Source organism: Triturus cristatus, chromosome 4_2 (genome assembly GCF_964204655.1).
Source record: "Triturus cristatus chromosome 4_2, aTriCri1.1, whole genome shotgun sequence".
Lineage (NCBI taxonomy): Eukaryota > Metazoa > Chordata > Amphibia > Caudata > Salamandridae > Triturus > Triturus cristatus.
In genome coordinates, this window is record NC_140586.1 from 955662436 (window position 1) to 955681777 (window position 19342).

The 19342-nt window shown below is 47.9% G+C and overlaps 1 protein-coding gene across 2 annotated transcripts in view; it reads right to left on the reverse strand.

Annotated features, from left to right (window-relative positions):
* Positions 1–19342, reverse strand: part of LOC146839090 (uncharacterized) — a 58961-nt gene that overhangs the window by 4146 nt on the left and 35473 nt on the right. The gene's annotated exons all lie outside the window — the stretch shown is intronic.

Sequence of the window (19342 nt, forward strand, 5' to 3'; positions counted from 1 at the left end):
AATATAAGAATGAACAGATCCACTGCAGGAGTTGGTGGTCCTCTAATAAACAGGTAAACAATCCTGTTATAGTAGTCTGAGGTTGCCTTCTAATACACAGGTGCACAGTCCTATTACAGGAGGAGGGTAGGCCTCTTCTACACAGATGGTCAGTCCCTTAACATGATATGTTGGGTAGTCTTCTAATAGACAGATGGACAGTCCCACTACAGGTCTTGATAGTCCTCAAGAAAATAGGTGGACAGCTCCATTACAGACGTTGTTGGGTAGCATCTAACACACAGTTGGACAGTCCCCTTTGATAAGGAGCTGGCTAGTTCTCTAATACACAGGTGGACAGTCCTCTTACAGGAGGCGTTTACTAAGTCTCTAATACACAGGTGGACAGTCACCTTACAGGAGGAGTTGGCTATTTCTGTAATACACTGGTGGACTGTCCCCTTACAGGAGGATTTGGCTAGTTCACCAATACACGTATTGACAGTCCCCTTAAAGGAGGAGTTGGCTAGTTCACCAATACACGTATTGACAGTCCCCTTAAAGGAGGAGTTGGCTAGTTCTCTAATACACAGAAAGGCAGTCCCCTTACAGGAGGAGATGACTAGTTCCTTAATACACAGATAGACAGACCCATTACAGGAGGAGTTGCCTAGTTCTCCAACACACTGGAGGAAAATCCCCTTACAGGAGGCGTTGGCCAGATTTTTAATACACAGATGGAGAGCAGTCCCTTATATGAGGAGTTGGTTAGTTCTCTAATACACAGGTGGACAGTCCTCTCACAGGAGGAGTTGGCTGGTTCTATAATATACAGGTGGACAGTACCCTTACAGAAGGAGATGGCTACTTGTCTAATACACAAGTGGACAGTCCACTTACAGGAGGAGTTGGCTAGTTCTCCAATACATGGAACAACAGTGCCCTTACAGGAGGAGTTGGCGAGTTCTCTAATACACACGTGGACAGTCCCCTTACAGGAGGAGGCAGCTGGTTCTCCAGTACACAGGTGGATAGCCCCATTAAAGGAGGAGTTAGCTAGTTCTCCAATACATGGGTCGACAGTCACCTTACAGGAGGAGTTTGCTAGATCTCTAATACACAGGTGGAGAGTCCCCTTACAGGAGGAGCTGGCTGGTTCTCCAATACACAGGTGGACAGTCCCCTTACAGGAGGAGTTGGCTGGTTCTCCAATACACATGTGGACAGTCACCTTACAGGAGGAGTTGGCTGGATCTCTAATACACAGGTGGACAGTCTCCTTACAGGAGGAGTTGGCTAGTTCTCTAATACACAGGTGGACAGTCCCATTACAGGAGGAGTTGGCTTGTTCACTAATAGACAGGTGGACAGTCCAATTACAGGTGGAGTTAGCGAGTTCTGTAATACACAGGTGGACAGTCCTCCTAAAGACAGAGTCGGCTAGTTCTATAATACACAGATGGACGGTCCACTTACAGGAGGCGTTGGCTAGTTCTCTAGTACACAGGTGGACAGTCCCATTAAAAGAGGAGTGGGCTAATTCTCTAATTCACAGGTGGACAGTCCCCTTACAGGAGGAGTTGGTGAGTTCTCTAATACACAGATGGACAGTCCCTTATAGGAGGAGATGGAAGTTCTCTAATACACAAGTGTACCAATACATAAACAGTTGGTTAGTTCTCCAATACACAGATTGACAGTCCCCTCACCTGAGGAGTTGGTTAGTTCTCTAATACACAGATAGAAAGTCCCCATACAGGAGGAGTTGGCAAGTTCTCCAATACACATGTGAACACTCCCATACACAGTTGAACAGGCCCCTTACAGGAGGAGTTGGCTAGTTCTCTAATAGACAGGTGGACAGTCTCCTCACAGGAGGAGTTGTCTAGCTCTCCAATACACAGTCCCATTTCAAGAATAGTTGGCTAGTTCTCTAATATACAGATGGACAGACCCCTTACAGGATGAGCTGGCTAGTTCTTTAAATACACAAGTGGACAGTCCCCTTACTGGAGGACTTGGCTAGTTCTCTAGTACACAGGTGGACAGTCCCACTGCAGGACGAGTTGGGTAGTTCCCTAACACATAGGGGGACAGTCCCATTATAGGAGTTGTTGGTTAGTTCTTAAACAAAAAGGTGGACAGTCTCATTACAAGAGGAGTTGGTTAGTTCTCTAATACACATGTGGACAGTCCAATTACATGAAAAGTTGGCTAGTTGTCTAATACACAGGTGGACTGTCCCCTTACAGGATGAGTTGGCTGGTTCTGTAATACACAAGTAGACAGTCCTGTTACAGGAGGAGTTGGCTGGTTCTCTAATACATAGGTGGACAGTCACCTTACAGGAGAAGTTGGCTAGTTCTCTAAAACGCAGGTGGATAGTCCCTTTACAGGAGGAGTAGGCTAGATCTCCAATACATAGGTGGACAGTACCCTTACAGGAGGAGTTGGCTAGTTCTCTAATACACAGGTGGTGAGTCCCCTTACAGGAGGAGTTGGCTAGCTCTCTAATATACAGGTGGACAGTCCCCTAAAGGAGTAGTTAGCTAGCTCTCTAGTACACATGTGAACAGTCCCCTTACAGGCGGAGTTGGCTAGTTCTCTAGTACACAGGTGGACAGTCCCCTCACAAGAGGACATTCATTCAGTCTGTTAGTATGCATGTGTTAGGAAAATGTAGGCTGTCATTTGCAACACACCAGTAATCTGTGTCTTCCAGGAGCTTTCCTGCCCTGCTTCCTAAGCCACCACCACCAGTCGTGTTCAAACCCTCATTGAAGGTGGAGCAGCCCACTTTACTAAAAAGTGTAGCAGAGGCAGTCATGACACTGAATCTGTAGATCCGTGGTCCTCATTCCACCCCTAGATATCTTTCCGTATCATTTGACCCCAAAACCCAATGGTTTCAGCGTTGCGAGAAAGAAAGACCTCCTGGCCCTAGTTCCATAAATCATAGACTTCTAGTCTTTAAGGGCAGAGGTTCAGCTCTCTTCCTCAATGGCCCACAAATACCACCTTCCAAAGCTCTTGCTTAAGAAGAAAATGTTTGATTTATGTTGGAGATGGGAAGGAAAATCTCTGACAAACAGGTGTATTTCCTGTCCTTGGCCACTAATTTTAGGCAGAAATACAGCCACGAAAACTCAATTAGCTACATCCGTGGTTCTTTACATTTTGACAACTGGGGACCCCATTGAATCATTACTGGAGCCCAGTGACGCCCACTAAATCAGTATTGGACCCGGGGACCCCACTGAATTATTACTTGAGCCCAGGGACCTCCACTGAATCATTAGTGGAGCCTGGGGACCCCCACAGAAACATTACTGAAGCCCGTCACCCCCACTAAATCATTACTGGAGCCCGGGGACCACCACTGAATCATTGCTGGAGTCCGGTGACCACCACTGAATCATTGCTGGAGTCCGGTGACCATTACTGAATCATTACGGGAGCCCAGGGACCCCCACTGGTACCCACGGACACCCACTGAATCATTACTGGAGCTCAGAAATCCCCCGATAAAGCATTACTGGAACCCGGGGACCCCCACTGAATCATTATCGGAGCACCGGGACCCCCACTGGTATCCACCGGCACCCAATGAAGCATTACTGGAGCTCAGGGACCCCCCACTAAATCATTACTGGAGCACAGGGACCCCCTGTAAGAAGTTGGCCTGGTATATGCTGTCCACTAGTTATAGTGGGCACCTTGCACCAGTCCAAGCAAACCCTTATTGATGATAGGTTAAAGACTCCCTTTATTCAAAGCTATCCTAGTGGTAGCTATGGAGAGCATCCTTCAGGATACGTCTTGAAGGAATGTAAAGCAGCTTGTTCTACCAGTCTATAATCTCTTAAGTGGAAAAATGAAAGGGGACCACACCAGGTATATCTATAAAATATATGTATTTATTACTAAACACACCCCTCTAGTCTCTTTATGAGGCTAGACGCAATAGCACATAAGTTACACTTCAAATATTACAGAAAATTAGCACAATACACGTTAGGCCCTGGGGGCGGACCAAACCATATACTAAGAACGTGGCATAAGAACCACGACATAACTAGACACAAGGCCTAGAGCCTGTAGAATCGCGGGAACGACCCAAGGTAGTGACACAGGGGACCCACAGGGGCCGTGTGCAGTGTGAGAACACAGCCGCGAGATCCCGTTAGCTTCTATTGGGAAAGTCGGGGTTAGAATTTTAAAGTTTAAGGACACTCAGAGGTGGACTAGGAACAAACCCTTTTGGACTTAGATGGTTCTAGGGCCAACACCCACGGGAGCACCGAAGTACTCGTGTTACCTCACCCAGGGAAGCCGGTGCATAGGTGTCAAATGGTGTCGGATCGCATCCGAAGGGATCCAAGTCTGGATCGGAGATGTGAAGAACCTGAAAGCAGAGGGGACAGAGTCTGGGTCACTTGCCAGTGAACAGGGGCACGCTAGACGAAGGCCCACCGATGTCGGGTGCTTCAGGTCCGAAGAGGGGAAGCTTGACTCTTCAGCCACAAGGACCAGGAGGCGTTGAGGACGACCAGGAGCTGGATTCGAGCTGTCCCACGAAGGATGTCGTGTGCTGCAGCGTCGGTGCCCGGATTGGACACAACAAGCCTTGGCAACAGCAACCCACGCAGAAAGAGAAGAAATGCTTCGGTGCGGACCAGCAAGGTCCTGGGGACTCCCCAAGCGATGGAGAGTCAGGGCACATCTGGAGCAACCAGGGAAGCCCAATTAAAGTAAGAGTTGCCTTCAAAGGGACCCACCAGTCGACGGACCAGGGATCGCAAAGAAGCATCGAGCGAACACACAAAGGGCGGGATCACATAACACTCGTGGAGTGTAGGCCAGCAATCTTCGGTGGAAAAGGTGCTCGGGGTCTGGGCTACAAGTATTCCAATGCACAGCCTCAAAGGACGTCGTGAAGCTGATGCACTTGCAAATGTGCGCAGTGACCAGGAGGTCCGTTTCCACGTTACCCACGACAGCTACGGGTCTCAGCTTTGCTGGGGACTCGGGTGGCCTCGGGGAAGTCTGGAAATCCACCTCCTGTGATGCAATTACTTCGGAGTCCGGCGGGAGCTTCGGAGATGCACACCGGTCAGATGCTTCGTTGGTGCCTGCCAAGCAGGGGAGTAACTCCTTTACTCCAAAGGAGATTCTTCAGTCATCTGGCATCGTGCAGATCGTCGAAGTTCCAGGATTCAGTTTCAGAGTTTCGTCCAGGGATATCTAAAGTTCTGGTTAAAGAGGTTCCTTCTTTATACCCAAGGAAGGGGTTGGACTAATTCAGGGGACCCACCTATGGGAGGGTTTGGAAAGAGGGGTGGCTACACCATTTCCTTTGTCCAGTTTCACGCCAGAGCAGGAGCTGGTAGCCCCTGTAACCGGTTTGAACTGGACTATGCACAGGGACACCAAATGTGCCCCCAGTGCAGGACTTCAAAGCACTCTGAGTGCACCCACCCAGCCCCAATACACTAAAGACTGTCTGGGAGGTGGTAACACCTCCCTGTGACAGGAAACCTATTGTCCAGGCCTCCCCTGCGGGTGTTTCGGTCAGCAGCAGGAGGCCAGACTTGTGTCTGCAGCATCCATTTTGTGATGCCAGGGCTCTTTTAAGCTGGAACCGGGTATACTGGTGATGTCATGTCTCTCCCTCTAGAAGGGTGGGATCATACTCCCACACAAATTACTGATGTGGGGGTATGATTTCAAGGTGTTTGACACCAAACACGACATGTTTCTGTGCATCCAGTCCAAAGTTAGCATTTACCGTTTGGTTATAATGCACTTAAGAGTATATGGTCAGGCTGCATCACAGACAACCCCAGAGAAGAGATTCCGAAGGCTGCAGAGGGGCTCTGCTCATGCATGGGAACCCTCTCACACAAAACCAAGCACCCTGCCTTCAGGATTGATAAGGCCTGCCATAGGGGTGACTGATAGGTTTATATGTGCAATGATAGGTGAGATATGGTGGACCTATATCTCTGTAAGGGGTGCATGCACCACCTTACCCAGGCTGTAGTAGCAGACCTGTGGTGTCATTTTGGAGGGATTCCCAGGGGTGGCATAGTACATGCTGCAGACCCTGGTAGGCCTCTGGGGTACCTGTGCCCTGGGTACATAGTATACCATATACTAGGGACTTATAAGGGCACCTCAGAATCCAATCTGTTGTGTACCTAAGGTGCTAGGAATCCATTTAGAGAGGAAGCAGCCAGGCCTGGGTCCTGAATAGCATATGAAGGACTGGGTTTTTCTAAGACCCAGCGGTGCCAGGGAACAACACCTGAAACCTTCGTGGGTTACCTGTTCTGGCGTACCAAACACAGAGACACGGGACACTTCCAGCGGCGTCAGAGATCAGCGTTTATTTTACTGCAGGGATACAGAGGTCACAAGAAGTACACAGCGTGTAGGTTCTCGGAGACTGCTTCAATTTGCAAAAGTGGATCGCTCCTTTTATACACGTTTTTCCCATAGCCCAATATAGTGAACAAAGATTACAACTCAGTTCCCACAATAAACTTCAAAAAGGGTCGCGTTCATGTTTCAAGAGGCCGGAACATGATTACCACAGTATTGCCAGTTCCCAACTGTAAAAGCATATAAAACACATTCCATCCTGATCGTAAACCCATTAGGAGAAGGGACAAAAACAGATGCAAAGGGAGAACAAGGATGCACAACAGGTTAAAGAAGAGTGTTAGGAGTAATAAAGGAAACTTGATAACGGGATCAGAGATACCGTGTCTAATGTATGCATGGCTGAAACAATAGACCGGCACGGCAAGATGAGCCTCAAGCGGGGCCATCTGCCTTCGTCGTGTCGTTTCCCTCATCATAAAAGTCATACTCAAAGGAACACGTGTCTCTCGCGTAAGCTTGAGAGTCCCAGGGTCACGAAGCGGACAAAAGTCCGTTCGCTGGCTACTTGAGGGCAAGAAACAAAATGGATGCCGTATCTAAAATGGAACCCGAGGGTTCAGATGAATAAACCCTAAAATAAGACGAACCATACGTGGTTGCGTAGCGAAACTGCGTACACCCACTATACTCGTCATTTGCGGTTCGTAGATACCCAACTCATCCATATTCGTCACCACTCAAAAGTGTCGTTCCGTCCCACACGGAACCTCAGACGCTCCTTTTGCCCTCATGTAGGCAAGCACTAGTCAAGATCAGAATCTACTTCAATATTCATCAGGTCGTTCAGTTGCTGCTGGAACATCATTCTATTCATCAACGTCTCCTTGGTAACAGATGGTCGTCTTATACACGTTGTAGCACATAGGCCACATAAGGCAGGACCACACTGTTCACAAAGACAACACGTGAACAGAAACGTTACAACAACCCCTACGATCATCAGAATCTTCCAACCCCAAGTTGACATCAGGCCCCAAAACCATCCTAGAAGCGTCCAATTACCTTTGTCCACGTGTATGGACTCGGAGATCTTGTGCAACTTCGAGATGGCTTGGTAGACAGTTGGAGCATTGTCAGGAATAAAAATGCAACAACTCGAATGGATAACTTTACACACACCACCTCTATCTGCGAGAACAACATCTAGAACCATACGGTTCTGTAACGTCATGAGTCTATCCGCCTGAAGTTCAGCTGTGAGATTACCAAGGGCACTTGCAGTAATATTAGCAGTCGACTCTACTACCCGTGTCAATTGTCTTAAGTTCCTACTATTAACCATAGGTCCCCAAAACGGCAAGAAACCCTTAAAGAAGTCTCCTGCTTCTTGACCGGCAGTATCCTCTTTGCTAATAACACCTCTCACAACTCTAGTTTTGTGATAATCTGAGGCAACTGTGAAAGTCGGTGGTAAAAGATTCGCAATATAACAGTTACCCGAAAAATCACGGGGTAACCATGTATATGCGCGTTCATAACATACAAAATAAGTGCCCTTGGCGGTCAGAAAAACAGGGGAAGAGAGCATCGGCAGAACATACGTGTCGGTGCAAGCACTGTTCCCAAGTTGTGCTCTCGGATTTCGACCCAAACCTTTCAAGCAGAAATTACCGAGGTGTGGTACAATCCATATTGGGGACGAGCTCTTAAGCTGTCTATCACCCACTGACGTACTATACTCAGCCTCGCTCAAATCCTTGTAAGCCTGTACCTCCTCACTTGGGATAAGCGATGCATCAAAAACATCTCTATCTAAATCCGCTATCGCTATCGCCAAAGGTTTGTGATACGGCCCAGGACCAAAATCGGCAGAACGTGGCTCTCGACTGGGGTAAGAATCTAGTGCACTACGGAACATAGTTTGGAAAGCTCGAGCCGAACCCTGGGAGCTGTAGGGAAGAACCAAATACGGAATACCCCTATCCATGGTATGTGGCATTAACCCACACACCCAACAATTGGTAGTGTTCATCACCAACTGATGCTGATGTAGAAGTTGAACAAAGGAGTTGTTCATGAACTCCGCACGTCTAACCTGTTCATGTTGAGGCAGAGGATGAAAAGAATGTGGGGAAACAGTGGTGAGGGAGCTTAGTTTAGGAGAAAGGGTAGGTGAAACAGAGGGTAATAACAACTGTACTCCAAAATATACTCCACCCACCAATAACATAGATACGGTCAGGAACAATAGGAACACCTGAAACAAAAAACATTTTGTACATACAACTTTTCTTAATTCTGATCTCTGCGCCGACATCCTTTCTGCTTCCAATAGCTTAGAGAATGCCATCCTCTACAAACCGTCCGTGACGTACTTGACGCACTTCGTTCTGAGAAGCGATTATCAGTCCCCAGGAATCGACAAAAGTAACCGACCTAGCGTCAGAAACCTGCTAAACAGAAAGGAGTACCCGCACGGCCCTACGGTGACCCGGATGGAGAGGTTTCCTCGCAAAAACTCAAATCACAAATCTCTTAGCCACGGGACAGCACAAAAAACTCAAAAAGAAAGGATATAATTGTCCATAATGTTCATAACATAAAAAAAAACAAATATATATAACTAATTTTTATTAGTCCTTGAACGAAGAAAATATCGGCTTCTTCCAGGTTGAGTTTGCTCTACAAACAATTGTTCAGCTGGCGCAACAGTGTTCGATGAAATGGACAACGAGTCAGACCTTTGGTTCTCTGCTACCGATGACTCCTCATGTGGGTTCGGCAGTGACAAATCACTCCCCACCGGTTGAGCATCACTAAACGGCACAAAGCGCAAAGGAGTCTCAGTTTCTGTTGCCGAAATCCCAGTCCTCACCCAACCATCCGTTGGTAAGGGGATCGGCACCTTCTTCGTGTGACTGGCGTGTACCCAATTCTTCCTGCCCTCCAGTCGAACCGCAGTCCTCGTCGTCAATAAGACTTGGAAGGGGCCTACAAATCTTGGCTCCAAGTTACGCTTTCGACCAAAGTTTCGGGTAACGACCCAGTCTCCTGGCCGGAGCTGGTGTCCAGGACCCTCTGTCTGCGCCGGTAGAGCTTCAAAGACCTGTTGATGGATTAACCGTAGTTTAGTGGTCAAATCATGCAAGTAATCAATTAACATTGGATACTCAAGACTATCAAAGGCCCTTGGTCTCGGAACCCCCCAAATATTCGCAGGGCGGCCGAACACAATCTCATATGGGCTAAGCCCTACTCGAGAGTGTACGGTCGCTCTGGTCGATAGGAGGGCCAGAGGCAAGGCATCAGGCCACGATAAACCAGTCGTAGCTTGAATCTTGGCGAGTTTCAGTTTCAGGGTACCATTGTACCCTTCAACCAAACCCGCTGCCTGAGGAGGATTAGCACTATGGAATTTCTGACAAATTCCAAGGCCCTTACACACACTCTGCATTACACTTCCCACAAACTCACTCCCATTATCCGACCATACAATCCGTGGCATTCCGTACCGAGGAAAGTATTCCTTCAGCAGGATTTTTGCTGTGGACAGGGCAGTGTTATCCTTAAGAGGATAGGCCTCAATCCATCTGGAGAACGCACAAACCACAACCAAAACATACTTTAGGTTATTGCATCTCTCCATATGGATAAAGTCCAGCTGGATAACCTCAAAGGGACAAACAGGAGGAGCAAAATGACCAGGTGGAGTGGGGGTACCCTTGCCAGGATTGTGCATCAAACACACCATACAATTCTTAACCACTCTCTCGGCACATTTTGCAATACCCTCATTTCTCCATACAGGGGACAAGAACCTACATATGCCTTTCGCACTGATATGTGCCAACCCATGAGCCATCGTCACAACAGCTAATACATACGCATCTGGTAACATCCACCTCTGACATTCCGTCAGGTCAACCCAACATCCATACATATCCAACTTTCCCGTACTTTCTTTCCACTTAGTCTTCTCAGCTTTGGTAGCCTCGTTCTGAATTGCTTTCACACTCTCAATAGTATTTTCACACATACCAGTCTCTGTCGGCCACCTTACTGAACTCGTGACATACATTCGGGTCGCAAGATCCTTAGCCGTTTCCTTAGCAATCTCATCCGCAAATGCATTACCACGACCAACATCATCCGTCACTTTCCGATGCGCACTACATTTAACAATTGCCACTTGTTTAGGCAGTGTAAGCGCATCCAAAAGGTCATTCACGAGCTGTCCATGCTGGATCTTTGTACCATGCGATGTCATAAATCCTCTTTCTCTCCACAATCTTCCAAAGTTATGCGCAACACCGAAGGCATACTGACTGTCGGTAAACACATTCACTCGCTTTCCTTTCGACAAAACGCACGCTCTTGTCAATGCGATCAACTCTGCAGCTTGTGCTGAACTCTGATTCAATCTCGCAGTTTCCACAATCGTGCTCAACGTTACTACAGCATACGCAGTCGTCACATCACCATTCGGCAACTTAAAGCACGGCCCATCCACATACAAGGTACCATCGGGATCTGGCAAGGGAGTGTTTTTCAGGTCCACACGACCTTTTGTTTCCTCCTCAGTTCGTAAATAACAATCATGTGGTGGCACATCATCTGATTCCATATTAATCGGCAACAATGTCGCTGGATTCAGTACATTACAACGTTTGATCTGTATATGACTTGCCAAAAGGGTCAGCTCGTACCCAGACAACCTTGCACTCGTCAGATGTTGAGTCTTTGTCCGATTCAAGAGAGTATCAACTGCATGCGGAACCATCACCATGAGCATATTATCCATAACAAGACCTGCGGACTGTCGTATAGACGCCGCTGCTGCCGCTGTCGCCCTCAAGCAACTTGGCAATGCTCTAGCTACCGGGTCTAAGGTCGAGGAAAAATATGCACACGGGCGCTGCTTGTCGCCAAATTGTTGCGTTAAAACACTCAACGCACAACCTTCCCTCTCGTGAACGTATAATGTGAATGGCTTACTATAATCAGGAGTACCTAACACGGGAGCCGAACACAGCGCATCACGTAGTTCAGAAAAACTTTTCTGACATTCCTCCGTCCACGGCAAAGGAGTCGAAACATCCTTGCACGTGAGAGCTATCAATGGCTTCGCTAACAGTGAAAAGTTCGGAATCCACTGTCTGCAGTACGACGTGATACCCAAAAAGGCACGCACATCTCTCTGAGTTGTTGGCACAGTCATTCGAGCAATTGCTGCGATTCTTTCAGGGGTCAACCTTCTTCCCGCCTTTGACAATAAGTGACCTAAGTAGGTAACTTCTTGACAACAATATTGCAATTTAGAAGGTGACACTTTGTGGTGTAAGTCACAGAGATGCTGCAACAGTGACACAGTAGCAGTCTTGCAAATTTGTTCAGTATCTGCGGCTACCAACAGATCGTCAACGTACTGAATCAAAGCCGCACCAGTCGGTAGCACAAATGCATCTAGTTGACTCTTAAGAGCTTGGCTGTAGATCGATGGACTCTCACAATAGCCTTGAGGTGCGCGTTTGAACCGGAAACTGCGACCTCCTAACGAAAATCCGAACAAATCACGACTTTCCTCAGCAATCGGAATGCTAAAGAACGCATTCTTCAGATCTATTACCGAAAACCATGATGCAGAGGCTGGAATCAGAGTCAGTAAAGCTGTAATGTCTGGAACCACAGGAAACTGTGGGACAACAATTTTATTGACTTCCCGTAAGTCGATAACTAGACGGTACACGGGAGGCTTGGACGGATCAGTTCGTTTCAGAATAGGCAACACGGGACTATTACACACGTTACCTCGTGTCTCCTCGATAACATCTTTACCGATCAGATCGTAAATGATCGCTAATAGTGCCCGTTCACCATCAAGAGAAATTCGATACTGTGGTATGCGTGGTAAGCGCGCAGCAACTTTCAATTGAACAACATAAGGTGGGATATCCAACAGGCCCACATCATTGGGACCTGTTGCCCATAAAGAAGCTGGAAGAGAACTCAATTCCGGTGGGAGCTTATCGATCGACAGATACATAGGGGAAATCACATTCTCACCCAACGTAAGCTCCACACCCGCAGGAGAGCAGTACAAAGTCGCATGTAACCTCTTCAACAAATCCAGACCCAAAAGATTCTCACCACAACCAGTAGTCAAAATCAAAGGAGCTTCTAGCTCATGAGACCCAATCGTAAGTGGCAAGGGGCTAGAAACTGGATTGCTAACGGGGGCGCCAGAGAATCCAACGGAAACATTCGTTAAGCCAGACAAAGGCGCGCCAGGGAGTTTCGAATGCATAATGGAACTTTTTGCTGCACCAGTGTCCAACAGAAAAGGCTCAACGATACCCAATGTAGCTACGTCAACATAAGGCCCTCTCTGATCAACCGGAACTGATACTCCTCCCTTCCTTCGTCTATGGCTGTCCTAGGAGATACCATCCATATCAACATCACGCTCGACGTAACAGTCATCCACATGATACTGTGCAGATCTACCGGACGATGGTTCACGTCGATCGAAACAATTCTGCGAGTCTGAGGAAGTGGCAAAACGCTCGGCCTGACTCTGAGTAACTCCACGACCTCTACCACGTGAAGCTTGCTGAGGACCACCACGTCCTCCTCGAGCTGACACACCATTATTCCTATCACGGAGAACCGGACAATTAAACTTCAAATGGCCCTCCCCTCGACAGTACGCACATTGGTTGTATCCCAACACAAAACTGGGTGCGGGAGAGTCATTTCGCGTCTGCGATCTAGAGAACTGTGATTGCGATCTATTTGGCTGTTGCGAATCATTAAAATTCGAGCGCGGAGGATACGCTTGCTGCAATAAGACCTTAGTTTTAAGATCCTTTGTTTTCTTATCTGCACGTTCACTTTCCTCCTTTTCCCTATTTTCGTAATATTGGGCCGTAGCCAATATTTGAGCAGTGGTAGAAACGGCCCACGAACTCTCAGAATTTTTCAACTTATTACTAAGTTCGGGCAACAAGTTCGACACAAACTTATCAACAAACAGCCGCTGACCACCCTCTGAGCCCATGTCCTGGCCACTATGATCGACAAATGCTTCCTCAAATCTCGTAAAGAAGTCGGAGACGCTTTCATCCCTCTTTTGCTTGCACGCGGACAGCTTGTCCCAATTAACGCGCATCGCTGGCATAAGCGTTTTCATGAGGGTAATAATCCTCTGGGGCAATGCCACAATAAGCTGCTCAGGCTTAGCCCCACCGACTTGCTGAGCGTCTGCCGCTGTAAGGGCAGCCCAGTCACCGCCTAACTCAGCCGCGTGATTCTCGTGACGAATTTTCGCCCAAATCGGCTGAGGCACTACATTGCCAAACAACATATCAATATCAGCTAGGTTCATAACAGTAGCATCCACCAATTGGGACAACTCCTTATAATAACCTGCTGGATTTTTACGGGGATCAGGCAAAGTTTGCTTCACCTGTAAGACTTCCGATCTTTTCCAAGGGAGGTGTATCCACACTCTCTGAAAACGGCCTGGGACAGGAGGGTTAGCATTAGGATCGCCTGGCATCCATACGGGGGGAACTTCCCGCATCGGATATTGACCAGGTTGCGCCATCCATGCTGCCGTCTCCTCCTTAAACAATGCTCGAGGTTGCACTGTACATCGAAAGGATAATAAACGTTCTAGAGCTTCTCGAACTTTGTCACCTACAATCACACCAGTTGTGAACCGATGCTGGAGCTCAGAAACCTCAGACGGTACAGTATCTACCACATCGTGATCCCACTCTTCCTTCAACGATTTACACAATTCCTCAAACACGAATCGTTGAGTGGGCGCATTAAACTGAGAAAATGTGTCAAACACTACACGCGAAGGATATTTAACAGGATTACGAATCCATTTACGTGCCATTTTTACCAGCGATTTGCGTTCTCTATCGTCAGGAAGCTGGCTGCGCCTCTGAGCGACATCTGAAAGAGTCGAGTCGAGTATTGGCCCAAAAAGCGGAGAATAAAGAGAAGCAACAGCAGTCAAGAGACGACTACGAACAGAAGGAGAAGAGGAAGAAGATCCAGGCGCGGCAACAATAGGGGTAGAGGCAATAGAAGTTGACGCGGCACCAGGAGTAGCAGGAACAACAGACTGAGGAGGGACTTGAAAAGGCGCAGTAGGAAGAGAAGCCGGTAAAAGAGGAGGGACGATCTGTGGCACAAGGGGATTCGGGAGAGCGGGAGGAACAGCGGGCTGACCAGCAGCCGCCAAAACAGCAGGTGGAGGAAGAGGTAGAATCACAGGACCCAGAGTATCGGGAGCATAGGGGGGTGGTGATTTCAACAGATAAGACAATAGCGAATCCTCTACCGCTTCTTCTCCTGACTTATCATTGTTAGGCGGTAGCACCGGATAACACTTATCCACCGCCATATGATGAAGTCGAGCACTAACTTCCTGCTCTTTCTCATCTTTGTCTCGCTGATACTGTTCAGCATCTCGCATCACCGCGATAACGCCTTCTCTTTTACTTTTCTTACTCTGCTTGATTTCTTTCTGCTTGGCCTCTTTCCGCCACAACCGGAAGGAATCAAACATGGCCGGCCTAGCCTTCTTTTTAAACAGTTTAGCTTCCAAATTATCTAAAACGGCAGTTTCAAAACTACCATGAGATGGCCAACTAAGAACGCCATCATTTTTAGTGTAGCGGACCCAATATTCATTATACACGATAGGACCTACGCCATGGCGACTATAGAGCTCATAAATCGGAGTTCCAACCGGAGGTATCGGGCACGAATCCTCCAGCCGGGAATCCATTCTGCAACATTTGAGAAACCCAAACAAAGTACTACGGCTAGGCATCGCGCACACTAACCGAGTTTACAAACTTCAAGGGCTATCGAATTTACGATATCCTCGCAAAAAGTTTACGAGACCCTCGGTTTTTGGCAATTGCAATCGTCAAACAAAACCCAACAACTAAGAACCACAAATGCTATGGTACCATGTAAACAACAAAGGAACACAGGGAGCGACCCACAAATACTTAACTGAAAGAACAATGGCGTCACCAGGAAGGCCCGTCTATCGTCTCGCCGTACAAAGGACTACGCCAGGCGCCAAAAACAGGTCGACAGTCAGGGCATCAGTCCGTCGCAGCCGTCAGGAGGCGGGGATCTTCGCGGGAAAAGACGTCGGGCCACTTATTTCGACAACTGGATCGATGAAGCGGGGTGCACCTTCCCTCGGAGATTTCACACGAAGTTCCTCACGATCGTCGGGCTTTGGACCGGTACCGCTGATGTCGAGCCCCACGTTGGGCGCCAACTGAAGGACTGGGTTTTTCTAAGACCCAGCGGTGCCAGGGAACAACACCTGAAACCTTCGTGGGTTACCTGTTCTGGCGTACCAAACACAGAGACACGGGACACTTCCAGCGGCGTCAGAGATCAGCGTTTATTTTACTGCAGGGATACAGAGGTCACAAGAAGTACACAGCGTGTAGGTTCTCGGAGACTGCTTCAATTTGCAAAAGTGGATCGCTCCTTTTATACACGTTTTTCCCATAGCCCAATATAGTGAACAAAGATTACAACTCAGTTCCCACAATAAACTTCAAAAAGGGTCGCGTTCATGTTTCAAGAGGCCGGAACATGATTACCACAGTATTGCCAGTTCCCAACTGTAAAAGCATATAAAACACATTCCATCCTGATCGTAAACCCATTAGGAGAAGGGACAAAAACAGATGCAAAGGGAGAACAAGGATGCACAACAGGTTAAAGAAGAGTGTTAGGAGTAATAAAGGAAACTTGATAACGGGATCAGAGATACCGTGTCTAATGTATGCATGGCTGAAACAATAGACCGGCACGGCAAGATGAGCCTCAATCGGGGCCATCTGCCTTCGTCGTGTCGTTTCCCTCATCATAAAAGTCATACTCAAAGGAACACGTGTCTCTCGCGTAAGCTTGAGAGTCCCAGGGTCACGAAGCGGACAAAAGTCCGTTCGCTGGCTACTTGAGGGCAAGAAACAAAATGGATGCCGTATCTAAAATGGAACCCGAGGGTTCAGATGAATAAACCCTAAAATAAGACGAACCATACGTGGTTGCGTAGCGAAACTGCGTACACCCACTATACTCGTCATTTGCGGTTCGTAGATACCCAACTCATCCATATTCGTCACCACTCAAAAGTGTCGTTCCGTCCCACACGGAACCTCACAGAGCCCCAGCCAGACTAAAGTTGAAAAACAGTGTTACATCAGCAAAAAGTGGGGGTAACCATAAGAAGCAGATCCTACTCTCCTACACAACCCCCCCCCCCCCCCCCAAACGCAGGGACATTAAACTAACCTTCACCAGTTGAGTCTTCATGTTCTAAGTGGAAATATCTGGAGAGTCCATCTGCATTGGCATGGTTACTCCCAGGTCTATGTTCCACTGTATAGTCCATCCCCTGTAGAGAAATGGACCACCTTAAAAGTTAGGGGTTTTCACCCTTCATCTGTTTTAGCCATAAGAGGGGCTTATGGTCTGTCTGAACAATGAAGTGAGTACCAAACAAGTATGGCCTCAACTTCTTCAGAGCCCAAACCACAGCAAACGCCTCCCTCTCAATGGCTGACCAACGTTTCTCTCTGGGGGTCAGCCTTCTGCTTATGAAAGCTACTGGCTGATCCTGACCTTTATCATTCAACTGTGACAGTACAGCCCCTACCCCCAACTCAGATGCATCTGTTTGCACAATTAACGTTTTGGAGTAATCAGGACTTTGCAGAATGGGAGCAGTGCACATGACCTGCTTCTGGTCATCAAATGCCTCTTGACAGCTAGCTGTCAACTGAACCTTTTGGGGCATTTTCTTGGAAGTAAGGTCATTCAATGGAGTCACAATGGATCCATAACCTTCCACAAATCTTCTGTAATACCCAGTCAGGACTAAGAAGGCTCTCACATGAGTCTGGGTAGTTGGAGCAACCCAGCCCATTATGGTCTGGATTTTGCTCTGCAATGGTTGAACCTGGCCTCCACCTACAAGATGGCCCAGGTAAACAACCTGACTCTGCCCTATCTGGCACTTAGTAGCCTTGATAGTTAGGCCTGCTTTTTGCAGGGCCTCCAAAACATTCCAAGACAGCAATATCATCTAGATATGCTGCTCTATAGTCTTCCAGGCCTGTAAGGACTTGATTCACCAACCTTTGGAAAGTGGCAGGTGCATTCTTTCTTCAAACCAAAGGGCATTACCACCAATTGATAATGCCCTCTAGGGGTAGAAAATGCTGTCTTTGACTTTGCATCATCAGCTAGTCTGATCTGCCAGTAGCCAGCTGTCAAGTCAAATGTGCTTAGAAACTTGGCTGAGGCCAAAGTATCTATCAGCTCATCTGCCCTTGGGATGGGATGGGCATCAGTCCTTGTGACTGCATTGAGACCCCTGTAATCCACACAAAACCTAATCTCTCTCTTTCCATCTTTGGTGTGAGGTTTAGGCACAAGGACTACTGGACTAGCCCAAGGGCTACCTGAGGGTTCCACGACTCCCAAATCCAACATCTTTGGACTTCTGTCCTGATACAGTCCCTGACATCATCAGGTTGCCTGTACATCTTATTTTTAACAAGCAGACTCTCCCCAGTGTCCACTTCATGAGTGCACCAGGTGGTCTGACTTGGAGTCAGAGGAAACATATGTCTAAACTGGCTGAGAACGTTTCTGCAGTCAGTTTGTTGCTGGACAGTGAGCCTGCCTGCCAAGGCTACACCATCTACTGATCCATCATCAGGGTTCTGAGAGAGCAGGTCAGGGAGTGGGTCACTCTCTTCCTTCTGTCCCTCATCAGTAGCCATGAGCAAGCCCATGTCTGCCCTGTCAACATATGGTTTTAGTCTGTTGACATGGAGTACCCTATGGGGACTCCTGGGGGTTCCAAGGTCTACCAAGTAGGTAACCTCCCCCTTCTGTTCAACAATTGTATTGGAGCCACTCCACTTATCTTGGAGGGCTACTGGGGCCACAGGCTCCAACACCCACACCTTCTGTCCTGGCTGGTAAACAGTCAGCACAGCCTTTTGGTCATGCCAGGCCTTTTGCAATTCCTGGCTAGCCTCAAGGTTTTTAGTTGCCTTTTTCATGTACTCTGCCATCCTGGAGAGGACACCAAGTACATAGTCCACTATGTCATGTTTAGAAGGGTTTGAGAGGTAACTCCCATCCCTCCTTCACCAGACACAAAGGACCCCTAACAGGATGGCCAAACAAAAGTTCAAAAGGGCTGTAACCAACCACCTTTTGAGGCACCTCCCTGTAGGCAAATAAAAGGCTGGGCAAAAGGATGTCTGATCTGCGCCTAAGCTTTTCTGGGAGACCTTTGATCATGCCCTTTAAGGTTTTGTTGAACATTTCAACTAAACCATTGCATTGTGAGCGATAGGGTGTGGTGAATTTGTAATTCACTCCACACTCCTTCCACACTGCAGTCAAGTAACTAGACATGAAGTTTTCACCTCTGTCAGATTCTACCTCCTTAGGAAAACCCACTCTTGAGAATATACCCAAGAGGGCCCTTGCCACCACAGGTGCTGTAGTGGTCCTAAGTGGAATGGCTTCTGGGTACCTAGTGGCATGGTCCACCACCACCAGGATAAATCTGTGCCCAGATGCTGTCTGAGGATCCATGGGACCAACTACATCAATCCCAACCCTCTCAAAGGGAACTCCCACCACAGGTAGTGGTATTAGGGGGGCCTTGGTGGTTCTACCTGCCTTCCCACTGGCATGACAGGTTACACAGGAGCGACATAACTCCTTGGTGTCTTCAGACATGTGGGGCCAATGAAAGTGAGGAACAATTATGTCCCAAGTCTTGTTTTGTCCCAGGTGTCCTGCTAGGGGAAGATCATGGGCTAGTGTCAATAGGAAGCCCCTAAACTTCAAAGGTATTACCAACCTCCTGGAAGCACCAGGCTTGGGGTCTCTACCC